Source organism: Strigops habroptila, chromosome W, assembly GCF_004027225.2.
Source record: "Strigops habroptila isolate Jane chromosome W, bStrHab1.2.pri, whole genome shotgun sequence".
In the NCBI taxonomy this organism is placed as follows: domain Eukaryota; kingdom Metazoa; phylum Chordata; class Aves; order Psittaciformes; family Psittacidae; genus Strigops; species Strigops habroptila.
Genome location: NC_044301.2, coordinates 9,636,461 through 9,663,281, shown reverse-complemented (window position 1 = coordinate 9,663,281; position 26,821 = coordinate 9,636,461). Strand labels below are relative to the sequence as shown.

The 26,821-nt window shown below is 41.1% G+C and overlaps 1 long non-coding RNA gene across 1 annotated transcript; it reads left to right on the top strand.

Annotated features, from left to right (window-relative positions):
- Nucleotides 1-12,301: 12,301 nt before the first annotated feature.
- Nucleotides 12,302-22,287, top strand: LOC115619070. The gene is made up of 3 exons (XR_003994905.1): nucleotides 12,302-12,312; nucleotides 18,743-18,747; nucleotides 22,017-22,287. It is a non-coding gene; the product is annotated as an uncharacterized LOC115619070 (long non-coding RNA).
- The last annotated feature ends 4,534 nt before the right edge of the window (nucleotides 22,288-26,821 follow it).

Genomic DNA, 26,821 nt, shown 5'->3' with positions numbered 1-26,821 from the left:
TTGCTGCATATATAAAAAACCAAAAAAACCCACAAACCAGTTCAAGCCTGCAGCAGTGAAAGCAGAAAACCATGATGAAAGAGACACTAAGCATTTCTAACCAGAAATTTCTTGTGCCATGCAGAACAATCAATCACAACTGAAACCTGTTAAATCATTGATAACAGTACTGAAAAAAAGGAATATTTTTCTCCAATTTCCCAGTAGTTAGACTTTCTGTTGCATATTGCAGCTAGTATTTCCTTCATCTGCTCAGAATTCATTTCCAGAGTAATTAAAGCAAAGCTCTTTCTAGGAATATGATTCTAAAACATGTCACATGGCAAACTTCCTCAAATATTAGCAGGTGCCAAGCATTCCTGCTGACATGCAAAGAACAGTATTGTTGTTTAGAACCCTGTTTGTGAATTAACTCCATGGCTTGGGAGGCTACAAGAGATTATTTTGTCTTAACTAATTATTATTACTCAACAAGTGCCCATAGCTTCACTGTCATTTATTGAATAATGGTTACCCAAATCCAGAGACCTAACACTGCTTATGATCAAGTGGTTCTTACTATATATAAAATTATTGCCAGGATGAAATATATTACAGAAAATCTTCATCATAGAATGACTTCTTTGATTTAAAATATTTTAGTTGTTTAAAGCTGCACAATTATGTTGAAACTGTATGGTATCAGTTTCAAATGCTGTCTGATATATGTTATCATGAAAACACTGTTTACATTTAATTTCATTTTTCATCTGGAATATTTATTCAAAGAGTCACAACTTCCTCAAGATTATCTTGACATATAGCGCAGAATAAAGATCCAGACTTTTAGTGCTAATTAACACAAATAGTCTTATTGTAGTTGTGGGCAATCAGAAATTCCAGAAATAACTATGAACAGAAAAAAAGCAGGGGGAGAAAAAAAAAAAATCATTCCAGGTTTCCCGTTTCTTCAAGGGTTAAGTTACTTAAGCCTTAGATGTTTCCTTGAACAATACCTTGGGTTACATTTTTTACTATTTAAAAACATTAAGATAGAAAAAAAGAAAAGCTGTTCATGGTTACCTACTTCGAGATCATGTAGGCAGCTTGGATGTGCATTTACCACACCTCTGGGTGTAAGAAACACCATTGCTTTTACAGCCTCGTAAGTATAGCTATCGTGATAACAAAAGATAAAGAGGCAGTTGGCAAATAGGCCAGAGGTTTCAGCCCAAACTCATTGTAGTCAGAGTGATAAAAGGGCTAGAACAAGGCTTGATACTTGAAAGCAAGCTCCCCAAGGCCCAGGGATGAGTTAGGCAACTATACCATAAAAGGGAATGTATAAATAAGGGTGCTTAAAGTACAGTAGTGGGAAATGTAACCAGGGGCAGACTTCGCGTGGGTAACTTAGGTGCTTCAGATAGGCTGCAAAACTTGGAGTACCTAGCCAATACAGAAACAAGGGAGGGACTTTGTGGTCAGGAATAGGGGATAAAAAGGAGAAGCCTTGTAACCAGGGTATGCCTACTTATTAGGACACCCGTTTTTGCAAAATCATTAATAAATCGCTGCTTCACTGTTGTGTCTTACCTGAGCCTTTACAAGAAAAGTTTTTAAGTTTCGAATATGTGAGCTTAGAAGTCAATTAAATTAGGAGATCAGCATTGCTTTACACCTAATAAAAACAGAGAGGCTCCTCCAGAGTACTGATTCAAAGAAATCACTTCACAGTAAGCACTGTAAAGTAAAGCACAGGCCTTTATTGGCACCGGGAGCATGTGGGGGTTCAAACCTCCATACACATGTCCAAAGCACAGTAAATTTCAGGGGGGTTTTATACTTTACATTTCTATCTTGATATAATTTTATCGAAAGCATCCACACATACAATTCGGTAAGTTACATAACTGTAGTACTGTTAGAAATCATAACGTTTGATTAACAGAAGTTTAATCAAGTTTTTAATTAATACATACATATATAGCAGCCAGCCTTACTGATTTGGTTGATTTGTGTCTTAGGTCAGAGAGACCTAGTACCTAGGATATGGATATAGATTTATGAGACTATTCAAGCGATATCCCTATAAGGTAGTGGTTTGGAAGGAACAGTACCTTAAAGATTATTCAAGTAGAACTTTTGATTGTGTTAAGAAACAGAATTGTATACTAAGAACCAGTCAAGGAGAGAGAGAAGAATACTGGCGCAAACACAATCGTTGGGATTTATCCAGGACCCTAAAAGGTAAAAAGGACATAGCGAGGAAGACGTCTTACTTCATCTGAGGAAGACTACTTACTTCATCCTGAGACCCCTGCCCACGACCACCAGGAGGCACTGCGCAAGCACAGAACATATGGAAATGACTTTTATACTCATTATAATACGAAGCGGGGATGAGTCATGAATATGTATCAGCATATTGGGAGAGGCGATGCATATGTAATACTTTACAGGATAAATTGTAAGCACGTTGTGACGGTCTTTGGAACCAGATTTGGGTGCGTACCCCTGGTTCCCGGGGCCTCGAAATAAAGCACCACATATAACCTCCTTAGAGTGGTTATGTGTTCATTCTCTCGGCTAACAGTTTTGGCGACCCAGATGGGACCTCGCGGGCATTGCTGAGGCGGCTCGCGTATCGATTCAGCTCCAGCCGGCACCGAGTGATTCTCGGGGAGCCATCGACCGCGACCGACCTCCGGTGCTCTCGACGGACCAACGGCATTGGTAAGAGACGGTGCTTTATTATTTGGTATTGGTACCATTTTCTGGTCTGGTAAGAGCCTGCCTGTTAGACACGGCGAAAGCTGTGCATGGTTGGGCTACGGAGCTCCAAGGGGAAGCCTAGGCGCCGTCCGTCAGACAGTGGCGAAAGCCCTGCAGGTTCGGCAACAGTGGTCTGGTCTGGTAAACTATTTGGTATAAAGCCTGCAGGTTCAGGCAAACAGTGGTCTGGTAAAGTATTTGGTATACTTTCATATTTTGAAATTGAATTTGTCTGTATTAGCCTGTATTGAAATAAGCTCGGAATGTCATCAATACCAAAGTCGTCGCCGTTAGGGTGTATTTTGACTCATTGGAAGGAGGGACGGTTTGGACAAGAGATGCAAAAAGGGAAATTGATTGATTACTGTAATGTGTGGTGGACACAATATGCATTAGAGGATCAAGTCCGTTGGCCAGAGAATGGAACTTTAGATTATGATACAATTATGCAATTAATGTTATTTTGCAGACGGGAAGGGAAGTGGGACGAGATCCCATATGTGGAATTGTTCTTTACGTTAAGAAACAATGATGAATGGAAAAAGGCGTGTGGAATAATGGTTGTTAGTGCAAAATCGAGTGAACAATGTAAAGGCTGTGTGGGTGAGAAGAAATGTCTGGGATGCATGGCTGCGAATAATGCTTTGCAACATCAAAAAGATGATGATGATTCTGATTTGTTAATAGCCCCACCAACTCCGTCAATCAACCTGCCTTAGGAAGCAGGAAAGTAAGGGATGACAGTGATGACGAGAGTCTAGAAGTAGATAAAAGATGTGAATGTAGAAAAGAACGGGAATGTCCCTTCACCCCGGTTTCACATTGGACCCGACAGCGAGATATGCAGGGTAAAGAGGCAAGAATTCAAACGTCTAGTGCGTTGTTGGCGCCGCTCCGTCAGGGAGTAGGAGCAGAGGGACCTGTGTATGTTAAAGTTCCTTTTTCCCCGGGAGATTTGGTGCTTTGGAAACAATCCACTGGGGCTTATGCCAAGAACAATAAATTGGTCAAAGTTATAATGTCAGACAGGAAAGGACAGAACCTCTGTCCGTGTTTTTGGGGCAACTTAAAGAAGTGGCCAGGAAATATACGGATCTGGATGTAGAAACGGAACAGGCTAAGGCTCAGCTGGCTCTAATTTTCCTAGGGCAATCTCAGGATGATATCAGGAAGAAATTGCAGAAACTAGAGGGTGCTGAATTGCGTGATTTGGATAAGCTGCTGGAAACAGCCTGGAAAGTATATAATAACCGAGAAAGAGATGGTGTTCAAAGGCAGCAGCGACATCTATTGGCTATAATACAAGGCAGAGGACAAGGTACCCTTGGTAATACGGGTAGGGGTAGAGGAATAATGCGTGGGCGAGGAAGAGGATTTGGAACATTTAATAGTCCAGGATCAGGTAGATTAGGCATTAATCAATGTGCCAATTGTAAACAGGAGGGGCATTGGAAAAATGAATGTCCTCTGAGACTGAGACAGAACCCGCAATCTGGATACTCCTTCGGGGAATCCGAGGTAGCAAAAGCCATGGTTCTAGGGGAATATGGGAGTCAGAGCTGACTAGAATCAGAAAAGGGTGAACCACTAGTGAAAGTAAGGCTGGGGGAAGAGGAGGTACAATTTTTAATCGATACTGGTGCAACTTATTCTGTGTTAAATGACCTGTATGGGAAAATAGGGGATAAGACTGCCACTGTAATAGGGGCCACAGGGAGAGAGGAGGTGCGGCCATTCATGCGACCCCTGGAATTACGGTTTGGAGGAAAGGAATTGATACATGAGTTTCTATACATGCCGGACTGTCCTGTTTCCCTAATGGGACGAGATTTGTTATCAAAATTGAACGCTAAAATTATTTTTGAAGATGGGGAATTGATTATGCAGGTTCCGGAATCACAGTCCAGACAGATACTAGTGTTAAAAGACAGTCCAAAGGCCCAAATACCTAGAGAAGTAGAGGAAGCAGTAATCCCCACAGTTTGGGAAACAGAAATTCCAGGAAAATCAAAGATGGCTCAGCCGGTAGTAGTGGAATTGAAAGAAGGGGCAAGACAGGTACGGATAAAACAATATCCCATAAAATTGGAGGCACGATATGGGATAGTGAAAACAATCGAGAAATTTTTAAAATTTGGAATTTTAGAAGAATGTGAATCAGAATATAATACACCAATTTTTCCAGTAAAGAAACCAAATGGTGAATACAGGTTAGTACAGGACCTAAGGGCAATAAATGAAATAACAAAGGATATCTATCTGGTAGTGGCTAATCCATATACATTGTTGACATTTGTAAAGGAGAAATATAAATGGTTTACAGTAATTGATTTAAAAGATGCTTTCTTCTGCATTCCCCTTGACAAAAGTAGTAGGAAACTCTTTGCCTTTGAATGGGAAAACCCGCACAATGGACGTAAGACTCAGTTAACCTGGACGAGACTCCCACAAGGATTCAAGAATAGCCCGACGCTTTTTGGAAATCAGCTGGCGAAAGAATTGGAACTCTGGGTAACTCAAGGAAAAATTCAGGTACCAAGGACACAATATCTCTTATTGCAATATGTAGATGATATATTCATTGCAACTGAACAAGAATCACTGTGTGTACGAGTAACAATAGAGATCCTGAATCAATTGGGACTAAATGGGTATAAGGTTTCGAAGGAGAAAGCCCAGATTGCCTGCACTACTGTAATGTATTTGGGCTGTGAAATCTCCCAGGGACAACGGAGGTTGGGAATTGATCGTATAAAGGCAATTTGTGCAATTCCAGAACCTCGAAATCTGCACGAACTGAGAACATTCCTTGGAATGGCGGGTTGGTGCAGGTTATGGATATCGGACTATGGACTGATAGCTAAACCTTTATATGAGGCACAGAAATCTCAGACCTTCGTTTGGGAAGGGTCCCAAAAGAAAGCTTTTAAGGAGCTAAAAGAAGCGTTAATAAAAGCACCTGCCCTGGGATTACCGGATTTAACCAAGGACTTCCAGCTGTTTGTGCATGAGAGACAGAGATTGGCATTGGGAGTGCTGATGCAGAGACTGGGAAGCTGGAAGCGACCAGTGGGATACTTCTCCAAACAGCTGGATCCGGTAAGTGCTGGATGGCCATCGTGCCTACGAGCAGTAGCAGCAACAGTGACTTTAATACAAGAAGCAAGAAAATTGACTTTAGGAAAACATATTGATGTATATGTGCCACACATGGTAATGACTGTTTTAGAACAAAAAGGGGGGTACTGGTTATCCCCAAGTCGGATGATGAAATACCAGGCGGTATTAACTGAGCAAGACGATGTGACTCTAAAGACAACTAACCTGTTGAACCCAGCCGCTTTTCTAGGTACAAATACAGAGGACGGCATATTAGAACATGATTGTGTGGAGACGATTGAATATACACATGCAACGAGGGCCGATTTGAAGGATGCCCCACTTGAGCAACCTGATCAGGAACTTTTTACTGATGGAAGCAGTTTTGTGGAAAGTGGAGTCCGTTATGCCGGATATGCAGTAACCACACAAAACGCCCTAATAGAGGCAAAAGCTCTGCCCCCAGGGACTTCAGCACAACGGGCAGAGATAATAGCTCTCACCAGAGCTTTAGAACTGAGCAAAGGGAAGCGGGTAAATATATGGACAGATTCAAAATATGCATTCGGTGTGGTCCATATACATGGAGCTCTATGGAAGGAACGAGGGCTCCTGTCCTCACAAGGGACAAACATAAAATATCAAGAGGAAATTCTGAATTTGATAACTGCTGTGCAATTACCAAGACAGGTGGCTATCATGCACTGCAAAGCACATCAAGGAGGAAGTTCTAAGATAGCCGAAGGAAATACATTTGCGGATCGGATGGCTAGACGAATTGCATGACAGGTACAGACTGTTATGGCCCTGGTACCAACGAAGGTAAGCCCATTACAGAATTATATGAACCAAAAACCAAGATATTCAGAAGAAGATGTTAAATTGGCTGAATTAGTAAAGGCCCGATTGAACTCGAAAGGATGGTACGTAACCACTACTGGACAAGTGGTGGTACCACCTGCTATCATGCGAACGATTCTACAAATCAAACATCAAAAATGTCATTGAGGGGCAGAAGCATTGGTAACATATTTAAAACGAGGAATGATCTCTACACAGATGTTAACAATGACAAAATCCATAGGATCTAAATGCGAAATTTGTTTAGAAAAACAATCCAGTAGTCAAAAGGAAAGTAGAAATGGGACATATCAGAATAGGTATGGAGCCGGGTGACTATTGGCAAATTGATTTTGTGGAATTACCCAAGACACAGGGATACCGATACTTGTTAGTAGAGGTTGACACTTTTTCTGGATGGCCAGAAGCCTCTCCCTGTCGCACCAATCAGGCTAAGGAAACAGTGAAATGGTTGTTGAAAGAACATGGTGTTTGTGGATATCTCAAGGATAGAGCCGATCACTGCTGTGTGCATATACCAAACGTAACTGCAGATATAGAATATGACAATACTTGGGAAAAATTGAAAACGAAGCTGAAAAGGGAAAAAAGAAGAAATAAATCATAATTGGGTAGGAGCATTATTTGATGGATTGGGAATCCACCTTACTGGATGGATTCATTCCCTCATAGAGACAGTGTTTACTCTATTACTTGTGTTCCTTGTAATCTATTTGGTATATTTTTGTATTCAAAAAGAGATAACCCGGAATACTAGCTGGACGCATAAAATCATTGGAGCAGTGACTCGAGACTATCCACGACACCCAACACCTCCACCTTCTACTTATCAGGAAACAACTACATGAGTGAAAATACTTGCAGAAAATGAAGTATTTTCAAAGGGGGGAAATGTTAGAAATCATAACGTTTGATTAACAGAAGTTTAATCAAGTTTTTAATTAATACATACATATATAGCAGCCAGCCTTACTGATTTGGTTGATTTGTGTCTTAGGTCAGAGAGACCTAGTACCTAGGATATGGATATAGATTTATGAGACTATTCAAGCGATATCCCTATAAGGTAGTGGTTTGGAAGGAACAGTACCTTAAAGATTATTCAAGTAGAACTTTTGATTGTGTTAAGAAACAGAATTGTATACTAAGAACCAGTCAAGGAGAGAGAGAAGAATACTGGCGCAAACACAATCGTTGGGATTTATCCAGGACCCTAAAAGGTAAAAAGGACATAGCGAGGAAGACGTCTTACTTCATCTGAGGAAGACTACTTACTTCATCCTGAGACCCCTGCCCACGACCACCAGGAGGCACTACGCAAGCGCAGAACATATGGAAATGACTTTTATACTCATTATAATACGAAGCGGGGATGAGTCATGAATATGTATCAGCATATTGGGAGAGGCGATGCATATGTAATACTTTACAGGATAAAATGCGGGCGCGTTGTGACGGTCTTTGGAACCAGATTTGGGTGCGTACCCCTGGTTCCCGGGGCCTCGAAATAAAGCACCACATATAACCTCCTTAGAGTGGTTATGTGTTCATTCTCTCCGCTAACAGTACCATTAGGGATGTCCCTGCTTAGAAGCAATTTACAGAAGCGGATGCAAGCTGTCTACAGGCCCAAATTCTAACACATTGCTTATCATGCTAAGTCAGACTCATGCTAAAAAGTAAAATTATTTCAACTAAGGCCTAATGGCTTGGTCTCAATATCCCCCCTTTTCTTTAAAATTGTGCAAATTCTTTTGCACAGTCCATTGTATGTACACTTGTTGAGCTACCGTATGAACTTTCCACCACATCCACAAATTAACAATTGTTAATAAAGCTGTAGTCAGTAGTAGCACAAGAATGGGGTGGACCAGAATATTAAAAAGTTGAGTCGCTGTAGGAGATTGCCATTTTGTCCCTATCAAGAAAATTTCCCACCAGTGGTGTGCTCCAGTTTTCTTGGTATCGGTGATGATTTCTTTAATTTCTTCTACATTATGCTTAACAGTCCATACTGCTCGGCGGGAAGTTTCATTGACCTTCTCTATCATCTTCTTGAGGTCTGGGTGATACAACATTTTCTTTAGCATTTTTATTTTCATTCCAATTTCCAGGACAGGTATATTGTGGCATAACACATAGTTACCTTGTATTAGTTGATTAGTAGTTACAGGGATGGTGTAGTTCATGTAATGGGTGATCAAGACCTCTTGATCGAGTGTTCATTACCTGTTTGTTAATATTCAGTAGTTGTTTACCTAATTCTATAATAATAATAATTCTATGTAATCTCTCACATACCCTTCTCCCACCTGATTTAAATCTTCCTCTTGATATTGTACAGTATATGGTCATCCATAAAGTATTTCAAAAGGGCTTAGTTTCTCATTTAATCGCGGTTTAACCCTTATTCGCAACAAGGCTAGAGGTAATGCTTGACTCCAGTTTAAATTAGTTTCTTGACAAATATTTGCTAACTGTTGTTTAATCAAATGATTCATTTTCTTTACCTGTCCACTAGCCTGTGGTCAATAAGGGGTATGTAACTGCCAATCAATTCTCAATATCTGACTGATTCACTGTACAATTTGTGCACAAAAATGAGCACCTCTATCTGAAGATATGATTGCTGGCACTCCAAATCTGGGGATTATTTCATTAAGGAGCACCTTGGTTACTTCTCGAGCCTTGTTGCTCTGGGTTGGAAAAGCTTCTGGCCAGCCAGAGAAGGTATCTGTTAGTACTAAAAGGTACCTGTACCTCCCTTTTCTGAGTAATTCAGAGAAATCAATTTGCCACTGTTATCCAGGGACATTGCCCTTCCCAATTGCCCCTAAACTGGGTTTACTAGTAGTCTGGGGGTTATTACGGGGACAGAGTTTGCATTGTTTTGTTATTTGTGTTACTGTGGTGTACAGGTTATGTCCCACTATTTGTCTTAAACTGTTATATAGGGCGTCTGCTCCCCAGTGTGTCTTATTATGTTCTTCTTGAACTATTTTCCATAATATTTGTTCTGCCACTACTATTTGTCCTTCAGGAAGAACATACATTTTATCTTTAAGTTGTGCCTTTAAATCCTGAGCTAGTTTTAAATCTTCCTTTGAATAAGAAATTTCAGAATTAATACTTACTATCTTTCCATATGGTATTATGGCCAATAGGTTTACCTTTCCTTCTTCTGCCACTCTTTTTGCCTCTAAATCTGCCAGTCGGTTCCCTTTTTCCTGATCTGTGTCACCCCTTTGGTGTCCTCTGCAGCGCATCACTGACACTCAATTCGGCAATCTTACAGCTTCAAGAAGCCTCAATATCTCCGCAGAGTGCTTGATTTGTTTTCTGTGAGATGTCAAAAGCCCGCGCTCTTTCCACACAGCCCCATGGGCATGAACTACTCCAAACGTGTATTTTGAATCTGTCCAAATATTAATGTCTCCTCCATTGGCTAATTCTAGTGCTCTTGTTAGAGCAATAATTTTGGCTTTTTGTGCTGATGTTCCCACTGGGAGGGCTCAGGCTTCAATGGTTCTCTGAGTAGTGGTTACAGCATATCCTGCTTTCCAAACTCCATTTTTAACAAAGCTGCTTCCGTCAGTGAACCAGGCTTCTGTTTTCGGCAAGGGTTCTCCTTTTAAATCAGGCTGGCTTGAGTAAGTGGCTTCGATGGTTTCTAGGCAGTCATGAGTTACCAGTTCCCCGATTGCTGCAGCATTGTTGAGAAAAGAGGCTGGGTTGACAATATTAGTAGTGACTATATCTACATCATCTGGTTCTACCAATATCACTTGGTACTTAAGGAACCGAGAGGGAGACAACCAGTGCCCCCCTTTTTGTTCCAGTACCAAAGATATGGTATGTGATACCAGGACAGTCATCTTTTGTCCCATAGTAAATTTTCGAGCTTCCTGGATATTTAGGACTACAGCTGCTACTGCCCATAAGCATCCAGGCCATCCTTTGCTTACTTCATCTAGTTGCTTTGAGAAGTAAGTTACAGCCCTTTTATAGGGTCCTATATTTTGAGCTAGGACCCCAAGGGCTATGCCTTGTCTCTCATGTGAAAATAACCAAAAAGGTTTGGTGACGTCTGGCAGTCCAAGGGCTGGGGCCCTCATTAATTCCTTCTTTAATTCATTAAATGCCTGTTTTGCTTCCCCAGTCCACTGTAATTCCCTTGTTTCTGTTTGCAGCAATTGGTATAGGGGTTTTACTAATATACCATAATTACAGATCCAGAGTCAACACCAACCTGTCATCCCGAGAAATGTCTGAAGTTCCTTAGGTGTCCTGGGTTGAGGGGTTTGGCAGATCGTTTCTTTGCATTCCTGTCCTAATTTCCGCTGCCCTCCTGAGACCTCATACCCCAGGTAGGTGACTTCTTGCTTCGTTATTTGTGCCTTCTGCTGAGATACCTTATATCCTTTAAGTCCAAGAAAATTTAACAGGTTTACTGTCTGTTCCCTACAGCTGTTTAAGGTTTTGGTGGCTATCAACAGGTCATCCACATATTGGAGCAAAACTCCTTCCCCAGTGGGTGCCATCCAGTCCTCAAGGTCTTTTGCCAGTTGGTTTCCAAATAACGTTGGGCTATTTTTGAAGCATTGGGGTAACATGGTCCAGGTGAGTTGGGATTTCTGACCTGACTCTGGATTTTCCCATTCAAAAGCAAACAATTTTTGGCTCTCTGGCTCCAAGGGCAGGCAGAAGGCGGCATCTTTTAAGTCTGAAACAGTAAACCAAACAAGATTCTCTCTTAGTTTTGTTAACAAAGTATAAGGGTTGGCCACTACAGGATAGAGGTCTTCTATTATTTTATTGATAGCTCTTAGGTCTTGCACTAATAGATAACTTTTCCCATCCAGTTTCCAGATTGGCAGAATGGGGTGTTATATTCAGATTCACATTCTACTAAAAGGCCAAATTTGAGAAAGGAATCTATTACAGGTTTAATTCCTTTCCTGTCTTCTAGTTTGAGGGGGTATTGTTTGATTCTTACCGGTTGGGTCCTGGGTTTCAGTCTTACTTGGATCGGTTTGGCATGCTTTACCTTACCTGGCATTCCATCAGCCCACACTCCTGGATAGACTTGATCCAAGATGTCCAAGGGGACATGCTTTGTTACCTGTGGCTGGATTAGAGCTAAACTTAATATTTCAATTAATTGGTCATCTCTAACTTTAATTTGTATTTCGCCATTTTAAAACTTGATCTCTGCTTCCAATTTTCCTAATAGATCCCTTCCTAATAATGATTTTGGGGCATTTGGCATATATAAAAATTTATGCGTTCCTATTATTTTACCCATTTTATATTGGAGAGGTTGCATGTATGGTACCTTCTGCCACTGGCCTGTCACCCCAATCACATTTAAAGATTCATTATCAATCAAAGCTAATTGTTGATTTAACACAGAAAACATAGCTCCGGTGCCTACTAGAAATTCTACATTTGTGTCTTCTTTCCTCAGCTTCATTATAACCAGGGGATTGGCTGGGGTTCCACCCTCTGGTACCCCCTATTCTATTTCTAATTCAGCAAGGCATGGGAAGTGTCCCTCCTCCCTTTTCAGTTTGGGACACTGCCTTTTTCAGTGCTCTTCCTGTTTACAAAAAGCACACTGATTAGCCCCTACTCTGTTATTAGGGGCCCTTGTTTTATGACCCCGAAAGCAATCTTTCCATGTGCCTCGAGTTTTTCCATTTCCCTGATAATTTCCTTTCCCTAAGGCTGCAATGGTCGTGTGAGTAATTGTTCGACTTAATTTTTTCCTTTCATTACTGTCTCGGTTGTGGTACACCCTCCATGCTTCCTCAATAAGCTTTTTGATATCTCTCTGGTTCTCTGCTCTAAGTTTTTGTAGCTTCTTTCTAATATCATCTGAGGATTGTCCTAGAAAGAGGGATATCAGCTGCTGCTTTCCTTGGTCCATGGTAGTATATTTTCGCATTGCATCCCACAATCTATAAAAAAATTTTGTAGGGGTTTCACCTGTGTTTTGTTTGACAGCATATGAAGCTCCCCAATTCATGGACTTAGGAATTGCATGTTCCAATCCAAATGCAATCCATGTTTGATATCTTTTGAGAAGTTGATAATGGTTGGGATTAGGGACATAATCATCTGCATTTCCCTGCAACGTTTGTGCACCAATTAATGCCTGAACATGGGTTCTGGCGGCTTTAAGTACTAGTTCCTTTTCAGTTTCTGTGAGTGCATCTAACGTTAAATCAATATCATTCCAGTCCGGGTCTAGGGCTTTAGTGAAGGTTTTGAATTTTTTGCTACGCCTGCGGGATCATCTCTATAGGTCCTTGCTATTGATTTCCAACTTTCTAAGTAAGTCTCCCATAGAGAAATTAACCTTTAGTCTCATGGGTCCCTCAGGTCCTGCAGCTTTCCTAAGGGGGGTTTGTATCATGCCCTTATCTTTTACTCTGGGTGAGGCTGATTGAGCTCGCAGCTTGGCCCATGTCCTCCCGCTTAGTGGTGAAAAAGATGGTGGAGGGGAGTTTTGTTGCCTTCCCCTCTCCTTTTGCCATTCACGCTCTGGAGAAGGGGGAGGAGTTGATGTTTTTTCTGCAGTTTCCCTGGGGCTAACGAAATCTTCTAGCATTTCCTCAGCCCCCCCCCTTTTGTATTTCAAGCACCTCTGGCCTATAGAGCATGATGAGCAACACCGCTTCAATTTCCCTACTCCTTGCTTTTTATTTTCTCTTTCTAGAGTTAATACAAACAGATCCTTGGGTGCTATGTTTATCCCACACTCTTTCTGCCACTCTGGATGTTCTCGGAGTGTGAAAAACATATCTGCGTAAACGATTTCATCCTACTTTCCTTCCGTTTGTAAGAAAAGCATTAACTCTAACATCGTATCATAGTTTAAGGATCCATTTTCTGGCCATTTTTCTCTCCCTTCCAATTTATACAATGGCCACCACTGGTTACAATATTTTATCAAGGTCTTTTTGCTCATGATTCTTCCTGGGGGATCCCCGATTTCCTTCCAGTGTTTTAAGATGCATCCCAGGGGACTTTTAAGCATTATATTTCGACTTTCCTGGTTTCCCATTTTACTTGCTTTGCTGACTATCCACCTTACCTTACTGAATCTTTATTTTGTTTTCTCGACCTCAATATACCTTAATTACTTCCACAAACCTATATTTTTCTTCCCATTCAGACCAAATTCCACACCCTGTGCAATAAAAATACCATTCAAATTTTACCCAAAACTTTTTTGTTACACTGGATACAACTTAGAATGAAATCTGGCTTACATTCATTCCCAGGATGAAACAAACAAACCTTAGTCTCAACATAATATATATATTTTTCCTTTCACTTCATCCGTCTCCAGCTGTTTCCCTTGCGGGATAACAGAATGGTGGATCAGGACTCCACACTCGCTTCGTACTTAATTGCATGTCTCACACATATGTTTATTTTCACTTCGTTCATCTCTGGCTGTTTCCCTCATGGGAGAACAGAACCACGGATCAGAACTCCGCACTCACTTCGTACTTAATTGTACGTCTCACACATAAGTTCACTCATTCCATATCATGCAGTTATAGCTCAATAACTATTTCTTGTTCCAGACATTATTCAACAGATAGATACAGGGTACCGAATTCGAAGGCTTAAAACATATCTGCATGTAATAAATTAGGAGGCTGATAACAATAGCTAAGATCGCATAAATTCCAACCTCTATCCACATACATGCAGGCAGGACTTTAACCCACAATCCACACAAACAACAATGGGGACTGTAACACCGAATACAGTGGGGACTCTAACCCCGAATACAGTGGGGACTCTAACCCCGAGCACCCATACACTGCTAGCAGGTCAGTGCTGCAATACCCAGTGTATGACTTATAGGCAGCCCCAAACTACAAAGTAAGGTAGTGCTTTGAAATTGAGTACCTGTCTCAGGGTCTCGTCCGTTCCTGCGATGATCCAACAGAGACCGGGGAGTCTCTCTGGAGAATTCTTCAGGGGCGCCCTGAGGGTCCCCAGCTCCAGAGGGTCCCACAGCCGAATAGAGAGTCTCCTGCCTGGCTCGCCAACTTGATTCAAAGAAATCACTTCGCAGTATGCACTGTAAAGTAAAGCACAGGCCTTTATTGGCACCGGGAGCATGTGGGGGTTCAAACCTCCATACACGTGTCCAAAGCACAGTAAATTTCAGGGGGGTTTTATACTTTACATTTCTATCTTGATATAATTTTATCTAAAGCATCCACACATACAATTCGGTAAGTTACATAACTGTAGTACCATTAGGGATGTCCCTGCTTAGAAGCAATTTACAGAAGCAGATGCAAGCTGTCTACAGGCCCAAATTCTAACGCATTGCTTATCATGCCTCACCAGAAGGGCAGTTCCTCATCCGCAGAGGGGCCCCCTGCTAAGCAAGCAGTCATGTTTAAGTTCTAAATCATACTCATGCTAAAAAGTAAAGTTATTTCAACTAAGGCCTAATGGCTTGGTCTCAGTACCTTAAGAGGAGTCTCCCCCTTGTTTAAATAGCCACATTTGTGCAACCAAACATTCTCAAACAATACTGCAGTGATTTTATGGAGCTTTGGATCATCCTCAGGGCCCTGTCTTGGCTGACACTGTGGGCTGTTATCTCTAGGTCTTACATGTTTGTTACTTAGCCCCTCACCTCCTGTACTTTGGGATCATAGTAGAAAATTCTCATGTACTATCCAGACCCAGAGGCAGATGGATTTTGATTTTACGCACAGTAACTAGGAGGACTGAAACTGCATAGGAGGAGGTGCCACTTACTTAACTACATTTGCTTATTCTTGCACTACCATTCTCCTAATTACTAGGCCCCAACAATTCAGGGTGTTTATTTTTTAATAAATATTTTCTGGCTCTTTATTCTGAGTCACTGTTCAAGAATTGAACTAAATGAATAACTGAGACAGTAATAGAATCATAGAATAGTTAGAGTTGGAAAGGACCTTAAGATCATCTAGTTCTAACCTCTCTGCCATGGGCAGGGACACCTTGCACTAGACCATGTCACCCAAGACTCCATCCAGCCTGGCCTTGAACACGGCCAGGGATGGAGCATTTACCACTTCTTTGAGCAACCTGTTCCAGTGCCTCACCACCCTCACTGTAAAGAGCTTCTTCCTTAGATCTAACCTAAACTTCCCCTGTTTAAGTTTGAACCCATTATCCCTTGTCCTATCACTACAGTCCCTGATGAAGAGTCCCTCCCCAGCATCCTTATAGGCCCCCTTCAGATACTGGAAGGCTGCTATGAGGTCACCACGCAGCCTTCTCTTCTCCAGGCTGAACAGCCCCAACTCTCTCAGCCTGTCTTCATATGGGAGGTGCTCCAGCCCCCTTATCATCCTCATGGCCCTCCTCTGGACTCGCTCAAACACCTCCATGTCCTTCTTAGGTTGAGGACACCAGAACTGTACGCAGTACTCCAAGGGAGGTCTCACAAGAGCAGAGTAGAGGGGCAGGATCACCTCCTTCAACCCGCTTGCCATGCTTCTTTTGATGCAGCCCAGGATACGGTTGGCTTTCTGGGCTGCAAGCACACACTGCCAGCTCATGTTAAGTTTCTCATTGACCAACACCCCCAAGTCCTTCTCTGCAGGTCTGCTCTGAATCACTTCTCCACCCAACCTGTAGATGGATTGCTATTATATTAATAGCTTTAATCACTTTTTAATCACTGACAAAGCATGCAAAAGAAAACTCAAAATACAGTTAGTAAATGCACCTAGTATCTCAAATGGAAATTGTCAGTATCAAAAATAAATGTAGAAAAATATCACGTCATGACTTATGTAACTATAAGACCAGTTCTGTCAAAAATTATACATTTCCTCATGGTAGTTGTACATCACCAAGGATGTGTAACATCACTTATAGATGTATTCTAAGAAAAAAAACCTCAAAGGAAACACTGACAGATTTCCAAGCTGCTGTCCTACAAACCCAACTGTTAGTAGATTGCACAATTGAGATAGCATCATCAGTAGATTGCATGATCAGAGATGGCATTATGAGCTGAACTATTTAAATAGGCATGAAACACATCATTATCGTTTTCCTGTGATCCTTCTTCTAGAGAGTTACAGTGTATTTTTCTAGTTTCAGCTTTCCTTTTTTAGGTAAAACAACATCGTATAAACATTTTTAGTGTTGTTTTCATCAGAGCTTAAACCTGTCAGCACATGTGTTAGAAATCATAACGTTTGATTAACAGAAGTTTAATCAAGTTTTAATCAATATATACATATATAGCATTCAGCCTTACTGATTTGGTTGATTTGTGTTTTAGGTCAGAGAGACCTAGTACCTAGGATATGGACATAGATTTATGAGACTATTCAAGCGATATCCTTATAAGGTAGTGGTTTGGAAGGAACAGTACTTTAAAGATTATTCAAGTAGAACTTTTAATTGTGTTAAGAAACAGAGTTGTATACTAAGAACCAGTCAAGGAGAGAGAGAAGAATACTGGCGCAAACACAATCGTTGGGATTTATCCAGGACTCTAAAAGGTAAAAAGGACATAGCGAGGAAGACGTCTTACTTCATCTGAGGAAGACTACTTACTTCATCCTGAGACCCCTGCCCACGACCACCAGGAGGCACTGCGCAAGCGCAGAACATATGGAAATGACTTTTATACTCATTATAATACGAAGCGGGGATGAGTCATGAATATGTATCAGCATATTGGGAGAGGCGATGCATATGTAATACTTTACAGGATAAATTGTAAGCACGTTGTGACGGTCTTTGGAACCAGATTTGGGTGCGGACCCCTGGTTCCCGGGGCCTCGAAATAAAGCACCACATATAACCTCCTTAGAGTGGTTATGTGTTCATTCTCTCGGCTAACAGTTTTGGCGACCCAGATGGGACCTCGCGGGCATTGCTGAGGCGGCTCGCGTATCGATTCAGCTCCAGCCGGCACCGAGTGATTCTCGGGGAGCCATCGACCGCGACCGACCTCCGGTGCTCTCGACGGACCAACGGCATTGGTAAGAGACGGTGCTTTATTATTTGGTATTGGTACCATTTTCTGGTCTGGTAAAAGCCTGCCTGTTAGACACGGCGAAAGCTGTGCGTGGTTGGGCTACGGAGCTCCAAGGGGAAGCCTAGGCGCCATCTGTCAGACAGTGGCGAAAGCCCTGCAGGTTCGGCAACAGTGGTCTGGTCTGGTAAATTATTTGGTATAAAGCCTGCAGGTTCAGGCAAACAGTGGTTTGGTTTGGTAAAGTATTCGGTATATTTTTATATTTTGTAATTGAGTTTGTCTGTATTAGTCTGTATTGAAATAAGCTCGGAATGTCATCAATACCAAAGTCGTCGCCGTTAGGGTGTATTTTGAGTCATTAGAAGGAGGGATGGTTTGGACAAGAGATGCAAAAAGGGAAATTGATCGATTACTGTAATGTGTGGTGGACGCAATATGCATTAGAGGATCAAGTCCATTGGCCGGAGAATGGAACTTTAGATTATGATACGATTATGCAATTAATGTTATTTTGCAAACGGGAAGAAAAATGGGACGAGGTCCCATGTGTGGAACTATTCTTTACGTTAAGAAACAATGATGAATGGAGAAAGGCGTGTGGAATAATGGTTGTTAGTACAAAATCGAGTGAACAATGTAAGGGCTGTGTGGGTGAGAAGAAATGCATGGGATGCATGGCTGTGAATAATGTTTTGCAACATCAGAGAGATGATGATGATTTTGATTTGTTGATAGCCCCATCAGCTCCGTCAGCCCCACCCGCTCTAAAAAGCGGGGAAGTAAGGGATGACGTTAATGATGAGAACCTAGAAGTAGATAAAGGATGTGAATGTAGAAAAGAACGGGAATATCCCGTCACCCCAATTTCACATTGGACCCGACAGCGAGATATGCAGGGTAAAGAGGCAAGGATTCAAATGTCCAGTGTATTATTGGCGCCGCTCCATCAGGGAGTAGGAACAGAGGGACCTGTGTATGTTAAGATTCCTTTTTCCCCGGGAGATTTGGTGCTTTGGAAACAATCCACTGGGGCTTATGCCAAGAACAATAAATTGGTCAAAGTTATAATGTCAGACAGGAAAGGACAGAACCTCCGTCCGTGTTTTTGGGGCAACTTAAAGAAGTGGCCAGGAAATATATGGATCTGGATGTAGAAACGAACAGGCTAAGGCTCAGCTGGCTCTAATTTTCCTAAGGCAATCTCAGGATGATATCAGGAAGAAGTTGCAGAAACTAGAGGGTGCTGAATTGCGTGATTTGGATAAGCTGCTGGAAACAGCTTGGAAAGTGTATAATAACCGAGAAAGAGATGGTGCTCAGAGGCAGCAGCGAAATTTATTGGCTATAATACAAGGCAGAGGACAAGGTGCCCCAGGTAATAGGGGAAGAGGTAGAGGAATAATGCGTGGGCGAGGAAGAGGATTTGGAACATTTAATAGTCCAGGATCAGGTAGATTAGGCATTAATCAATGTGCCAATTGTAAACAGGAGGGGCATTGGAAAAATGAATGCCCTCAGAGACTGAGACGGGACCCACAACCTGGATACTCCTTCGGGGAATCCGAGGTAGCAAAAGCCATGGCCCTGGGAGAATATGGGAGTCAGAGCTGACTAGAATCGGAAAAGGGTGAACCACTAGTGAAAATAAGGCTGGAGGAAGAGGAGGTACAATTTTTAGTCGATACTGGTGCAACTTATTTTGTGTTAAATGACCTGTATGGTAAATAGGGAATAAGACTGCCACAATAATAGGGGCCACAGGGAGAGAGGAAGTGCGGCCATTCATGCGACCCCTGGAATTACGGTTTGGGGGAAAGGAATTGATACATGAGTTTCTATACATGCCAGACTGTCCTGTTTCCCTGTTGGGACGAGATTTGTTATCAAAATTAAACGCCAAAATTATTTTTGAAAATGGAGAATTGATTATGCGGGTACCGGAATCACAATCCGGACAGATACTAGTGTTAAAGGACAGTCCAAAGGCCTGAATACCTAGGGAAGTAGAGGAAGCAGTAATCCCCACAGTTTGGGAAACAGAAATTCCAGGAAAATCAAAGATAGCTCAGCCGGTAGTAGTGGAATTGAAAAAAGGGGCAAGACAGGTACGGATAAAACAATATCCCATAAAATTAGAAGCACGATATGGGATAGTAAAAACAATTGAGAAATTTTTAAAATTTGGAATTTTAGAAGAATGTGAATCAGAATATAATACACCAATTTTTCCAGTAAAGAAACCAAATGGTGAATACAGGTTAGTACAGGACTTAAGGGCAATAAATGAAATAACAAAGGATATCTATCCGGTAGTGGCTAATCCATATACATTGTTGACATCTGTAAAGGAGAAATATAAATGGTTTACAGTAATTGATTTAAAAGATGCTTTCTTCTGCATTCCCCTTGACAAAAGCAGTAGGAAACTCTTTGCCTTTGAATGGGAAAACCCGCACAATGGATGTAAGACTCAGTTAACCTGGACGAGACTCCCACAAGGATTCAAGAATAGCCCGACGCTTTTTGGAAATCAGCTGGCGAAAGAATCGGAACTCTGGGTAACTCAAGGGAAAATTCAGGTACCAAGGACACAATACCTTTTGTTGCAATATGTAGATGACATATTTATTGCAACTGAACAAGAATCACTGGGCATACGAGTAACAATAGAGATTCTGAATCAATTGGGAAGAAATGGGTATAAGGTTTCGAGGGAGAAAGCCCAGATTGCCTGCACTACTGTAATGTATTTGGGCAGTGAAATCTCCCAGGGACAACAGAAGTTGGGAATTGATCGTATAAAGGCAATTTGTGCTATTCCAGAGCCTCGGAATTTACATGAACTGAGAACATTCCTTGGAATGGCGGGTTGGTGCAGGTTATGGATATCGGACTATGGACTGATAGCTAAACCTTTATATGAGGCACAGAAATCTCAGACCTTCGTTTGGGAAGGGTCCCAAAAGGAAGCTTTTAAGGAGCTAAAAGAAGCGTTAATAAAAGCACCCACCCTGGGATTACCGGATTTAACCAAGGACTTCCAGCTGTTTGTGCATGAGAGACAAAGATTGGCGTTGGGAGTCCTGACGCAGAGACTGGGAAGCTGGAAGTGACCAGTGAGATACTTCTCCAAACAGCTGGATCCGGTAAGTGCTGGATGGCCATCGTGCCTACGAGCAGTAGCAGCAACAGTGACTTTAATACAAGAAGCAAGAAAATTGACTTTAGGAAAACATATTGATGTATATGTGCCACACATGGTAATGACTGTTTTAGAACAAAAAGGGGGGTACTGGCTATCCCTGGGTCGGATGATGAAATACCAGGCGGTATTAACTGAACAAGATGATGTGACTCTAAAGACAACTAACTTGTTGAACCCAGCCGCTTTTCTAGGTACAAATACAGAGGACGGCATATTAGAACACGATTATGTGGAGACGATTGAATATACATATGCGACGAGGGCCGATTTGAAGGATACCCCACTTGAGCAACCTGATCAGGAACTTTTTACTGACGGAAGCAGTTTTGTGGAAAGTGGAGTCCGTTATGCCGGATATGCAGTAACCACACAAAACACCCTAATAGAAGCAAAAGCTCTGCCCCCAGGGACTTCAGCACAACAGGCAGAGATAATAGCTCTCATCAGAGCTTTAGAACTGAGCAAAGGAAAGCAGGTAAATATATGGACAGATTTGAAATATGCATTCGGTGTGGTCCATATACATGGAGCTCTATGGAAGGAACGAGGGCTCCTGTCCCCACAAGGGACAAATATAAAATACCAAGAGGAAATTCTGAATTTGATAACTGCTGTGCAATTACCAGAACAGGTGGCTATCATGCACTGTAAAGCACATCAAGGAGGAAATTCTAAGATAGCCGAAGGAAATACATTTGCGGATCGGATGGCTAGACGAATTGCATGACAGGTACAGACTGTTATGGCCCTGGTACCAACGAAGGTAAGCCCATTACAGAATTATATGAATCAAAACCCAAGATACTCGGAAGAAGATGTTAAATTAGCTGAATTAGTAAAGGCTCGACTGAATCCGAAAGGATGGTACGTAACCACTACTGGACAAGTGGTGGTACCACCTGCCATCATGCGAACAATTCTACAAATCGAACATCAAAAATGTCATTGGGGGGCAGAGGCATTGGTAACATATTTAAAACGAGGAATAATCTCTACACAGATGTTAACAATGGCAAAATCCATAGGATCTAAATGCGAAATTTGTTTGAAAAACAATCCAGTAGTCAGAAGGAAAGTAGAAATGGGACATATCAGAGTAGGTATGGAGCCGGGTGACTATTGGCAAATTGATTTTGTGGAATTACCCAAGACACAGGGATACCGATACTTGTTAGTAGGGGTTGACACTTTTTCTGGATGGCCAGAAGCCTCTCCCTGTCGCACCAATCAGGCTAAGGAAACAGTGAAATGGTTGTTGAAAGAACATGGTGTTTGTGGATATCTCAAGGATAGAGCCGATCACTGCTGTGTGCATATACCAAACGTAACTGCAGATATAGAATATGACAATACTCAGTTGGGAAAAATTGAAAAAGAAGCTGAAAAGGAAAAAGAAGAAATAAATCATAATTGGGTAGGAACATTATTTGATGGATTGGGAATCCACCTTACTGGATGGATTCATTCCCTCATAGAGACAGTGTTTACTCTATTACTTGTGTTCCTTGTAATCTATTTGGTATATTTTTGTATTCGAAAAGAGATAACCCGGAATACCAATTGGACACATAAAATCATTGGAGCAGTGACTCGACAATATCCACGACACCCAACACCTCCACCTTCCACTTATCAGGAAACAACTATATGAGTGAAAATACTTGCAGAAGATGAAGTATTTTCAAAGGGGGGAAATGTTAGAAATCATAACGTTTGATTAACAGAAGTTTAATCAAGTTTTAATCAATATATACATATATAGCATTCAGCCTTACTGATTTGGTTGATTTGTGTTTTAGGTCAGGGAGACCTAGTACCTAGGATATGGACATAGATTTATGAGACTATTCAAGCGATATCCTTATAAGGTAGTGGTTTGGAAGGAACAGTACTTTAAAGATTATTCAAGTAGAACTTTTAATTGTGTTAAGAAACAGAGTTGTATACTAAGAACCAGTCAAGGAGAGAGAGAAGAATACTGGCGCAAACACAATCGTTGGGATTTATCCAGGACCCTAAAAGGTAAAAAGGACATAGCGAGGAAGACGTCTTACTTCATCTGAGGAAGACTACTTACTTCATCCTGAGACCCCTGCCCACGACCACCAGGAGGCACTGCGCAAGCGCAGAACATATGGAAATGACTTTTATACTCATTATAATACGAAGCGGGGATGAGTCATGAATATGTATCAGCATATTGGGAGAGGCGATGCATATGTAATACTTTACAGGATAAATTGTAAGCACGTTGTGACGGTCTTTGGAACCAGATTTGGGTGCGGACCCCTGGTTCCCGGGGCCTCGAAATAAAGCACCACATATAACCTCCTTAGAGTGGTTATGTGTTCATTCTCTCGGCTAACACATGTATTTTCCAGATTTAGTGATTCTGTTTACTATTATTAAAAGACGATAGTCAGTCATCAGCAAAATGGAAACAATGCAACAGGAGCAATTTCAGTAGAGTCATAACATATAACAAATGAACAGAGTAAACAAAATGTTATCTATTTCACAAAGAAGAATTCTTCATTCCCCAGATTTGCCTTTTTTTCACTAGCTATTGTTTGTATTTTAAAAAGTTCTGTAAGCAGAACCTTCTTCTTTCCCCAGAGTAGGTCATAATTTATGAATGACAGCTAGTTAAATAAGCTTTTGGGTTTTCTTAGCAACAAGCTTACCCTAATATTTATTGCAATGAGACCTGACAAATTCATGGTTATTTCCCCCTCCTTAACATTCTGGGTCAACAAGGTCAGCTTGAAGAGCTGCTGTATTTTTTAAGTAACATTCTTCTCTTTGCCGATCAAATTTACATGTGATAAGAGGATGTTAACAGACATCAGCCCTCCTTGCCTTTCCTCATATTATTATCCCTTAAAAACTCAATAGCATAGTCTACAGTGACAATGAAGCTATTCTAACAAGAAACCAGGCCAAAAAAAAAAAAAAAAAAAAAAGTAGACAGCAGCAACAGAAGGAAACCTAAAAGGTATGCCAAAGGTGCAGACCTCACATTGCAGGACAACTTCACAGTACCACTTAGTTCATGATACACACCTCACTGCAGTAAAATGCAAGAGCCCATTTGCCTCTTCTCCTTAAACATGAAGACAACAGTAAGGATTTAGTCCAGTATTAGTCACTTGAATACATGGTAATCAACTGCAAGAAATGATTGCTATTATAATTTTTTATAAGTAATCCTTTAAATATTTTGAGAAATAATTTTCCAGCCACCAACAGACATGGACAGTGGGTTCCTGTAGAACTGTGTATTACTTCTTGTAATACTTGCTTAGAATCCTCTAATAAAAAAAGATCTGTTAAAGCTGTATAAGTTTACATTTTATGGTCTCTTTGAATGAGAGACTGCAAAATAAAATTCATGCTTGTAGTTTGTTATACTACAGGAATGCCTCTAGAACAGCACTCAAAGCACAACCAAATTACTGAGGCTGTTAGAGGAGAGGAAAGAAAAAAAAACCAACTAAACAAAAAACCCAAAAAACCCACACGCAAACCACTTGGAAGCTAGGGGAAAAATCCACAAAGTTAAAGTTGCTTGTATGACCTTAATTCATCTCCCTTCTATCCTGAACAGAAAATGCTAGGAACCTTATCTGCAGCCTCCACTACTAGTATCATAGCAATAGCTGTTTGCAATGTCAGCATTACAAGCAAAGATACCATGCTTAGAAGAGAATATGAGAAACTGAGTATCAAGATCATAAATCACTAATGAAATACAAGAAGTTATTTAAAAAACAAACAACCAAACAAAAACAACAACTACTTGAATTCGTAGTTGTCTCCTTGGCCACAATGATCTGTAGGTATAGCTGTGAAGGTGCCAAAAAGTTACTGAATTGAAAATCTGGTATGTGTTCTTTATTGTCCTATTCAATTTTTAAAATGTGATCTTAATTGCCAAAAATGGGGGGAGGGAATATTACTTGCATTCAAGTTTGTTGAAAGAGATAATTGCTTTTTATCCATCATATGTATGAAGAAAAAGTGCCCTAATACTAATATAATTGATGTTTGGAACTAAACACTAAAATGCCAGGTCTTAAATACCATAATTTGCTACCCATTTGTCTTGGTGCTTAAAAGCCTCCTTCACAAAAGATCATTTCGCTGTTTATCCCACCAAGCATTTTAGCTCTACAGAGCTGAGCTGCAGTCTATGAAAGATGTTAAAGTAAACACAAGGGAAATGCAGATGATCAGATAACAACAGTAAGTAGAAGGTTCATGCCGTGCCCATTTCTCTTTTAGGTCAGTGGCAGATTTCCCTTGTGCTGGGCCCAGGCCCAGAACTGGGAGATAGAGAAGTTTCTTCCCTTTTGCATCTCAGCAAAAGGATTCAACATTTTTCACCTTGAAACTCACATTACTGTGGGCCTTTCAAAAACCAAAACTCTTTCTACTATGGTAACAGGACCCAGTAGGTGCTCTTCATTAGCCTGATTAAGTTAGTCAAAATCTGTGGAAAGATTTTAAATAAATTCACTGTGCTTTGGGTCAGCAAAACATAAATTAAGTAAAGATGCAGCTCATAGTAATCCCGCGAAGAGTGGCTCTTCCTTCACTGAGTTCATGAAGTGTTAAGGACATCAGGTCCTTGATCTCTGACTGAGGTCTAAGATCTTTTAAAAATATATCAGGTATGCTTGAAAGCATCAGTGGGTTTAGTAGAGGCTGGACTGTAATCTTTTCCATATGCTAGATAAAAACAATTCAACCTCCTATGTACAAGGACTTGTTTTTGAAGTATCTAGCAGCCCTATTCAGGATCTTCAGAACAGAGTTGGTTTTGAATACCATTCTTTCTGATGGGGAAATTGAAATTTTCTAGTCTGAATTCAAAATCATTGTCCTCATGAAATAAAGACAAAAGAGATGTAAAAATAAAAACACCTGTGGATATTTGAGTTATTTAGTAACCTAGTACTAAGATTTCATTTTCTTACCTTTCCCTTCTCCAAAAACCACTTCCATCACTTGGACTAGGAACAATACCATCAAAGTCCTCAGGAGTGCTCAGAGAAAGGTGTGAATGAGCACAGCAGAACTAAGTATTTTTCTAAGGTGGGGACTCCATGTTGCTTGCAGTAGATTTGAGCTCACACTAACCAACGCAAGCTGCCCTGCCACAAGCCACTTACAATCTACAAGTAGGGTTTATTAGCTTGGGTTTAGCCTGGCAGAAATGCAATTACAGGGGGCAGAATGACTGACTGCAGTCCACATATGCTAAATATCTGAACTTTCAGGAAATATCCTAGATCTTAATAGCTCTGCAGTTAGCGTGGATGAGGAAATGGGTTCTTAAATTGTCTGGCTCCAACAGAATTGTTTTTCAGGTTAACTGAGTAGGTGTTCTGCTGACAGGCAGGGTACGCCACAAAATGACCACACACTAGCTGTATAATATGCACAGTTTATTAAACAAGCACACTAAAGCAAACAAGCACACTAATGTGAATCAGGTAAATATCTCTCTGTATATAGCAAATAAGTGCAATAAAGCAAATCAGAGATATATGTATATAAGTCAAGTACCAAAGAAAGTTAGCAATGCATCAGATCATTACTGCATAGAGAGAACAGAGATTAAGAAGAAATCACATCACCAATTACCACTGAATCATCATCCAGGCCCACACTTCCAGCTGGGAAGCCCTGTTGCATCTGATGCCAGGAGTCTCAGGTAATTGGGAAAATTCCTGCGTGGTGCATCCACCCATAGGTGAGGCTTCATATTCAGCCACAAGAGGGTCCCGCTTTTATACCCTTAGAAAAACAACTGGCTTTATGCCAGATCTCTAATTGTTTACTTGTGGGGCTGTGCAGTTTCTCATGATCTT